The 9,938-nt window shown below is 33.4% G+C and overlaps 1 pseudogene; it reads left to right on the top strand.

Annotated features, from left to right (window-relative positions):
• Positions 1 to 1,280: 1,280 nt before the first annotated feature.
• LOC108758168 (uncharacterized) overlaps positions 1,281 to 9,938 on the top strand; it is a 13,042-nt pseudogene continuing 4,384 nt past the window's right edge.

Raw genomic sequence — 9,938 nt, 5'->3', positions numbered from 1 at the left:
GAAACTTTTATATATTAAGAAACGTCATTGTCGTCGTCGACGCCGTCGTCGTCGCCGCTACAAACACGCTGGTGGAGGTAATGTCCTTTTGGAATTTTTGGCGCAATAGGCAAATGTGACGCTGGCAATGTGCATGGTCACATCACACATGTGTCTGTTTATCCGGTTACTATCGCCGGAACCTGGGCCACTTAAATATTAGAAGAAGAAGACACATGTGTCTGTTTTCTGTGGCTGATGATTAGGTTAGAAAATCCGTCACATCGATGGCATAGAGGAGCACGTAAGTGATTTTCTACTTCTACATACACAAATTAGATTTACTCGACACATTTTTGCACAAAATGAACGAATCTGGTAAAAAAAAAATTTATCGCTTTACCCCGTAGACCGAGATATATTAATCGTTAAAGTTCATCACTATTCAGGTTAGATTTATTTTTACAGTAGAGTTAAGGTTTATACATTTAGTATTAAGATAAAATTGCGCTAACCAATAACCAGCGTCGACTCCTATCGCCTGTAATATATATTTTATGGTTTTATTAATTATTACAGTAGAGTATTTGTTATTTTTACAGCAGAGTATTTGTCTTGGTTAAATATTTGTCTGTATAGCATAAAATTTGTTTAATCTATGCCATCGATGCAACAGATTTCCTAATCTGGATATTTATCAACTTTAATTAATAACAATAACAATTAATAACTCGGTTCGCGAGGCAAAGCAACACATTTTTTATGTAGCGCAAAAATACGCCGAATGAATCTATTTTATTTTATCAACCTCAAGGAGGTGAGGAGGCTAAATTCAACAATTACCGAATGTTAATGTCTTGCATAAATCTAATTGTTTAGTGCGTTATAATTCGATCTTGTACGTACATTATTATGTAACTTGTAATGTATTTCCGGAATTTTTCAACTATGAGACAGATTCTGAGCTGTACAATGACACATATCGATCCATGTATGAACGAAGATTCTCTACTTTTCTTAGATGAGCTTGTTCAAAATTGTAATAGTTCGTTGGCGAAAGATAGTCATAAAATATTACCTAATTTTTTGGGTATGTATGTTCTAGGTTACATAAAATGATGAAGGTAGCCCTGTGGCACAATTAATAATAATGTCACATTCAAAAAGTACTAATGTAAAATGGAGAATTAAAGTTCTGGAATGTTTAATTAATTTATTTGCCTCTATTTTTTGGTAACTACAGGAATTTACCTCTATTTTTTGTTAACTACAGGAAACTTTGTACAGGTACACGATCGATTATGCCTCCGTTTGTGAATCTTGACGAAGATATGATCACGATAGATAGTTGTGAGAAAGAAACTTTAACTATAGAATTTATTAATAACACTAATGTCTGATATTTGGCTCGAAGTATGTCCAGATGAGAAAGTTGAGAGTTACACAAAGATTACAATTTTGAGCGAAACAGCTGCATTATTGAAGAATATTATAATTATGCAATTGATTGTGGAATACATTGGTTGGATCAGGATGATTATAGCGTCAAACATATAAAGCGTTGGTTTAAAGGTACGTTTCATGATGCATACAGCGATGAAAAATTTCTTGTCGAGGTTGTGGGGGGGTAAAGTAAAATCTTTTTAATTAATTCTCAACCATGGAATTTACGTAAGAATGTTTGGAACAAAGTTTGGGACTTTGTCAGATTCACGTATGGTTTACATCTCTGTTTAACTGTAACAAACAATTTCTCAAGTCTATCAGGTGCTATTGCATGTCCATTCTGAAGTATATGTTGCAATAAACACAAGTAATATTATTATCTAATTATTATGTATGAGGCCTTTTTTACGAAATTCATTTTCAGGTATTATTGAAAATTGGTGTGACTCGTCGACTTTACCTCAACTGACTAAACTATTAAAAACTTTAATAGACTAAACTATTAAACTTTGAAAGCTGGACCAGTTTGGTATAGCATTTGTATTAATTTGAATCATACTTTAATACTGATTATTGAAGCATCTTCTCATTTACCTAAGAATTATTGGTGACATTATGTTGAACAGCAATTTAAATGAGTTGCACAGGTAATCGTTTTAAATAAATAAAAAGTAAAAACTGTAAACAGTGGAAAATTTAATTTTTACCATTTTACGTGGTAGAGTTAATGCATCATTTGTGGCCATTATTCAGTTAATCTCTTGTAGATATTTAATATCATACTTTAAGATGGAATTTACGTAAGAATGTTTGGAACAAAATTTGGAACTTTGTTTATCTAATTATATTATTATGTATGAGGCCTTTTTTACGAAATTTATTTTCAGATATTATTCAATAGTAGACGGTCGCTAATTATTACTTATTTCGTTTGATACAGAAAAAATATTTGAAAGCTTTATTACGATCTTACCAAGTTTACCTCTGAAACCGAGCCTAGATGATCATATTCTGCATTACTAGTAAATCATACCTCTGCCTATGGGCAGACAGGTAACCCGATTTACTGATGCGTAGGTTGTGGAAGCACCCTTTTTATTACTACCATTTTACCTGATGGAGTAAATGCATCATTTGTAGTCATTGTTCAGTTAATCGCTTGTAGAAATTTAATATCATACTTTAAGATGGAATTTAGGTAAGAATGTTTGGAACAAAATTTGGAATTCGTCAAATTCACGTATGGTTTACATCTCTGATTAAATGCAACGAACAATTTCCCAAGTCTGTCAGGAGCTATTGCATATACATTTTGAAGTATTATATGTAATAAACACAAGTAATATTATTATCTAATTATTACTATGTATAAGGCCTTTTTTACGAAATTCGTTTTCAGGTATTATTGAAAATTGGTGCGACTCGTCGACTTTACCTCAACTGACTAAACTACTAAAAACTTTATTTTTGAAAGCTGGGCCAGTTTGGTATAGCAACTGTATTAATTTGAATCATACTTTGAGACTGATTATTGAAGCATCTTATGGTTTGCCTAAGAAAGAATTGCAATCGCATTTGTATTTTTGGTGACATTATATTGAACAGCAATTTAAATGAGTTGCACAGGTAATTGTTTTAAATAAAAAGTAAAAACTATAAACGGTGGATAATTTAATTTTTGTAGAGCACTTATTTAGGAATATGTGAGATAGCGTATAATTACTTAGTAGACGGTCGCTAATTATTATTTGTTTCGTTTGACAGAGAAAAAACATTTCAAAGCTATGTTACAATTTTACCAAATTTACTCCTGCAACCGAGCATTCTGAGTATATTATATGTTATTTATACAAACTTACCTTTTTAAAAAAAGGTAAAAAAGGCGCTAAACATGCGTGCTTTTCGTGAAGAATTATTTGGGCCGATTTCACCAACGCCAATTACTTAATTGGCCGTGGAACTAATTGTGTCTGCTATTTAGTAGAATTGACCGCTTATGATTGACAGTTAATCACTGATTCGGCTTAATCGAGTTGATGAAACCGGCTCTTTCTATATAATACTAAGTATCCAACCTAATTAGTAGTAGTTTTAATTTTTTTTCAAGGATATTTTTATAATGATATGTATCATTCGTATAAAAGATTTGATATCAACAAAACCGGCGCCAAGTTAAATTCCATGTAATTCGGATACGAAATTATATAAATAATATTAACTTTAGTGATATCATTCCTATAAAAGATTTGATATCAAGAACTGGCGCAAAGTTAAATCCCATTTCTTTATACCATGTCAAATTAAATAAATAATAAATATTAATCTTATGATATGTATCATTTGTATAATAGAATTGATATTAACAACTGTGGCGCTAAGTTAAATTCTACTACATATCAAAATAAAAAGTAAAACTCTAATTTGTCGACAAAAGATAATAATTCCAAAAATGTTTGGATCAAAAAAGGTGGTTCTTTGTTCCGTATGTGCAAGGAATTTCAGATAAATTTAAAGAAGTAATTAATGGTGAGGTGTATAGACCGGCCTTTTTCAGTTTGAATAAATTAAATAGATTTATTAATTCTCATTTAATTTATTCTCTCTCAAACTGAATAAATTCAGTTCATAAAGATTTGACTTCTAAGGAACAAAAAAGAAACGTCGTTTATAAAATAAACTGCAAGAATTATGACACTTCCTATGTGGGTCAAACAAAAAGAAAATTAATTACGAGATTAACAGAACATAAAAGCAATTTACATAAAGGTCCTAATTCTTATTCGATTATCACTGAACGCTTTGCGTCACAGTTATGAAATGGATTGAGATACAGAAATTTTGGATGAAGAAAGATACATTAACAAACTATTGATTTCGGAAATCATAATTATAAAACGACAAGCTGCCAGTCTCAATCTTCAAAAAGATACAAATGATTTAGATCGTACATACAACGACATTCTTGATAAATGTGAATAATTTAGATTCAGCTTACACAATATCATCTCATGCCCTTTCAGTATCTATCTTATAACATCTTGTTTACATTCTGAGACGTGAAACAGTTTAACAGAGTGTCCAATGATCCTTGAATATCCATGAATCCTGGAATTATACTGGAATTTAATGTACTCTGGAAAATTCCTGGAAAATCCCTGGAATTTCAAGGCTAACTTGGAATTTTTTATTCTTTCATTCTAAAAAAGATTAGACCACGGAAAAAGAAAGAAATAAGAATATTTTCCGCTCGTACGCACGAACTATTACTACGTTTACACGGCACACTTTACGCCGAAGTTATAACATCGATGTTACGTAACTGCCCGATCACAGTCATTCCATTCTTCAGAGGAATAGCTATGATTGGCCAGTTTCATAACATCAATGTTATAACTTCGGAGTAAAGTGTGCCATGTAACAGAGATCTATGTCGGTAACGTCGGTAATGTTGCAAGCGCGCTAATCGTGTGTATCGTTTGTGCTCGAGAATTTGCGCTATTTGCCTCTCTGTAGTTTCGCTGCTTCCGCGACGGAAAAAGCGTAGTTTCTTGCGATTTCTAACCTCTCGATTGGTTTCAGCGGTTTCGCTGTGTGCTTTCTATATTTACGTATAATGTGATCGTACAAATTCTTGTAAGTACACAGTAAGGCTAATGTCGAAAGATAAATTCATCAAAGTGATAATTTTTCATCATTTCTAACAAGAACGGTGATTGAAAGTAATAGGTTTAGTTGCAACACAAAAGCTGCGTTCCAGTATTTATTGCGAGTACTGAAAATCTGTAACATACGTAACATGAATTATACACCCCCCCCCCCCAAAAAATCTAATTATAAAATAAAATTTCCGATAATCTCATATTCTAAGCGAAAACTTTTACAGAAAGAGTGTTCCTCTTTCAATACAGTAGACTATTCATTAAAAACGTATTGGATATTATTCTAACAATTTTCCTCTTGTATTAAGAGGAATATATTTACTTAAAGCGGAGTGCCCTCTTACTATATATTAGGAACAGCAAGATTTGTACTGCAGATGCAATCTGTGAATAATAAACTTTAATGATTAATGTTTCAGGCTCGCGGGGTAGAGTAACGTTTCCTTTTGCCAAATTCCTTCGTTTTATGCAAAAACATATCAAATAATCCTAATTTCATTGATTTTTGAAATGGGGCTAAATTGAATTATCTTTTTTTTCTTGTTAAACCAAACTCAAAGCTTCTTACGAACAGGATTCTAGATCTACAAATACGCCAAGATCTTCCTCGTGCAATATTGATTTTAGCACTCAATCTCAACAGAATTGTACTTATTTAACTTCCAAAGGTTATAATGATATTTCGAAGATAACAAGTATGAAACGATTTCTTTTAAACTATGATGTAACCGAACTATGATGTAAGCAGAGATACGATGGTGCCTGCATTCAACGATTCATCACAATTCGTTGCGTGACATAGAAAGTTCTGTATGTACAATGTAAATTTTATTTCCAGACAGTGAAATTGTAAGTAAGTTGAAAACTTGCTTAGTAAAGCAAAAGCATCCTATACAATTGTATATGGTTTAGCTCTGTATTTATAATACAAACCAAAGGGAAATTATAATACAACATGTGATACTTTAGTATTAGGATTCGATGAAAGTCTAAATAAGATAAGTGAAAAGGAACATGGATATTATTATTCAATATTAGAATAACGAGAAAAACGAAGTGTCTAGTCAATATTTAATTTCTATATTTTTAGGACATACAACGGCGAATGACTTGTTGAATGGGTTTAAAAATGAAGTGTCACTCAGGACATACTGAAAAAATTAATACAATTGTCAATGGATGGGCCGAATGTCAATTAAAAATTTTTTTTTAATTTGCAAAAAGATTTAACTAAAAATATCGGCAAAAAAAATTTCTTGATTTAGGCACGTGTGGTTTGCATTCCATTCATAATGCTTTTAAAACAAGTATTAACAAAACTGAATGGACGCTTATATCGTTTTTGCAAGCAGTGTACAATCTATTTAAGAACGTCCCTGCATGCAAAGCTGATTACACTAGAGCGTCAAATTCAAAATTATTCCCGAAGTAAACCATCCGATGGCTTGAAAAAATTCCTGTAGTTGAACGCGCGCGTGCTATTCTATTTAACTTGCGTAAATACGTTGATTATTGCCATAAAAAAAGAAAATTCCTCCATATAATAGTTTTAAAATAGTCGAAGAGGCTCTGACGGATAAATTTTTAGACGCTGAGACCCGGTTGCGCCAACGTTACTTTGATTTTAAGCGAAACTTAAAACTTTTTCTATCTCGTTTTAAAACTGAAAAGAGACAGGGACAAAGAGAGTTTAAGCCTCGCTTAAAATTAAAGTAACGTTGGTGTAACCGGACCTAAGTTAGCCTTCTTCTAGTCACTTGCTAGTGAAACTAAACTTTTTCTTAGCGAATTTCAGGCGAATAAATCCCTTGCACCTTTTCTTTACGAGTCTTTCTTAACATTAATGATCAACGTAATGGAAACATTCGTTAAGCTGGAGGTTTTAAAAAATATGGAATTTTTTTAAATTGATCTCGAAAGTGTGTTTACTAATAATTTATTAACTGCAAATAGTATTGACGTTGGATATACAACAAGAGACGCGCTTAGACATACCAAAAACATTTCGTAGCTTGAAATTTTACAATTTAAAAAAACTTGCTGCACATACCTTAAGATTTTTATCTCTAAAATTTTAAATCGATTGCAGCTCAATTATAAATTAGTAAAAGCAATCTCTTGTGTTGATCCGTCAGAAGTTGCTAATGAAGATGTTGCAAAAGCACGCCTGAGTACCACATTGCAGATATTTGCAGAAAATAAATTCATTACCGGAACACTAGCTGATCAGATTGCACGCGAGTTTAAACAAATAATTGCAACGAAAATTGCTAAGGAATGATTTGCAACTTTTGACAGAAGTCAGACGCGTTTGGATAATTTTTGGATGAATCTGATTCAAACGTTTGATTTGAAAAAGTATATAAATTTAATCAATTTTATTCGTAAGGTACTGATCCTTTCACATGGTGATGCTGCTCTCGGACGAGACTTTTCAGTCAATCGCTGATGTTTAACTGATAATCAGAAAGAAAAATTGTTAATAGTTCAGTGAACTATTTATGATGCGATGATTGTAAATGAAAAAGATGTAAGCAACTTTGAGATTACGAAATCTATGAGCCATTATGTTCGCAATGCGCATGCTCGGTACAAAGAAGTGGAAGAGTCAAATGTGACGACCGTCCAAATTTTGGCCTCGCTTTTCCCGCTACACCGTACTCCCCCATACAGCAAGCCGCGAACGAGCGACTGCGAGCGAGCCGCTTGGGAGGCAGCACCTTACGTTAACGACACAACAGCAGGGAGACCAAAGGAAGGCTGCGGACGCCAGCCTTGCATGCGCAAAACCGTATAAACGGACTGTTTAACTCCTGCATGTACAATAGATTTTAATCAGAATCCCGCCGACTACGTATATTCCTGTTTACATATATACTTTTCCTTTTTTTTTTTTATTATTTTTCTTGTGTTGACTTTCGGAAAAGCTCTCATAGTCTATTGTAGTAAAGTACAGTTATGTCAACTTTTGAAAAACTCTATCATGGTTTATTGTTATGGTTTATTGCAGGAAAGCACAGTTGTGTTGACTTTTGGAAAAACTCTGTCATAGTCTATTGTAGTAAAGTACAGTTGCGTCAACTTTTGAAAAATTCTGTCATGGTTTATTGTAGTAAAGTACCGTTATGTTTTATTTCGTAAATCGGCTATATTTCAAGTATCTTTCGAAGGCGCCAATCTGTTTTACCGCTTGGCCAGGCAGCGTCCCCCCCTTAAAAATCCCCTCTAGGATATAACAACGATATAAAATATTTGTATTACCTTTTATTATACAGTATATATGTATCATAATATATCCTCGACGTAAAATACATAAATTGCTTAAAAATGTTATATAATGTAATGTATTTCATAATTTGCTTACCTCCCCAGAAAAGGAAATAATGTGCTTTTAATGACAGTAACGTATAATTGATTTTCAGGATTTATATATTATGTGACAAATAATATACTCCAATTTTATTGTTTTTTTTCCTCAAAATAATACTAGGCAACATTCTCTCATTAAAAATCCCCTCTAGGACGTAACAACATAAAAAAAAATTTTTGATGACAGCGGTGGAATCATTAACCGTGGATGGCTATTATTTCTGTAACCACTAATTTGTTTTTTTTTTCGCCCACGATCTAGCGTCCCCTGTCTTCCCCCGTTATTTGCATTTCCAAGCTTTATAACATGATTATCATTGCACGCGAGTGTCATTTCGTCGTCACATTGCCACAAAGAAAAACAAGAAAAGTAAAATAAATAGATAAATAAAAATGTGTGTATATACAGGGTGGACCATTTTAAACCATCCAGTCGAATATCTCGAAAACCAAGCCCGGGAGAGAAAAATTTTTCAGAAAAAAGTTGTTTGGTTTCGAGGGGACCATAAGATGGTACCATTGGTTTGACCTTGAAGAATTATTTGAAAGTCACATGAAAGTCACATCAATTTTTTTAAATGGCATCCCGTATCTTTTATTACATATTCTTGTAGCTGACCTCGAGAGCTTTCCAAAACACTATATTCAAATGTTTCTTCATTGAGTACTTTTCGAGTTACAAAGCTCCAAAGTTGCAATTTGAAAAAATTCAAAATATCTCGTAAAGTATTCACTTTCCGTCTTATCTTACACGATTCAACTAGTCAAGGCAAGAATTGGACATGATACAACCGGTCAAGGCAAGATCTGGACATGATCCAATCAGTGAAGGTAAGATCCGAGTATGATCCAGTCAGTAAAGGCAAGATACGGATATAATCCAGCCAGTCAAGGCAAGATCTGGACATGATCCAACCGGTCAAGGCAAGATCTGGACATGATCCAATCAGTGAAGGTAAGATCCGAGTATGATCCAACCAGTAAAGGCAAGATATGGATATAATCCCGACAGTCAAGGCAAGATCTGGACATGATCCAGCCGGTCAAGGCAAGATCTTTATCGAAGGAATTGTTCAAAATTATCTCAATTGGCTTGAATACATAATTCTAACCTATTTTCGAAGTGCCTGACCGTTTTGAGTAAGACAGCTCGCGGTATATTTGCGCAAGCTACTCTTATTCTCTCTATCATATCTTCTCTAGTTGTAGGCGCACCACATTTTTAATATACCCCCATAAATAAAAATCAAGTGAAGTCAGATCAGATGATCGTGGAGGCCATGCGATGGCTCCTCGTCGCCCAATCCATCTGCTATTGTATTCTCGATCTAGATAAGCTCTCACTATTGCCGCATAATGAGGTGGCGCCCCGTCCATTTGTATCCACATTCTTTGACGTGTATGAAAATCAACGTCTTCAAGCAATTGTGGTAAATGATCCCTGAGAAGTTCCAAAAAATTTACACTATTAACATTTCCTTCAAA

The sequence above is a fragment of the Trachymyrmex cornetzi genome, unplaced genomic scaffold (genome assembly GCF_001594075.2).
Source record: "Trachymyrmex cornetzi isolate Tcor2-1 unplaced genomic scaffold, Tcor1.1 scaffold1529, whole genome shotgun sequence".
Lineage (NCBI taxonomy): Eukaryota > Metazoa > Arthropoda > Insecta > Hymenoptera > Formicidae > Trachymyrmex > Trachymyrmex cornetzi.
This window is presented reverse-complemented; position numbering and strand designations above follow the sequence as displayed.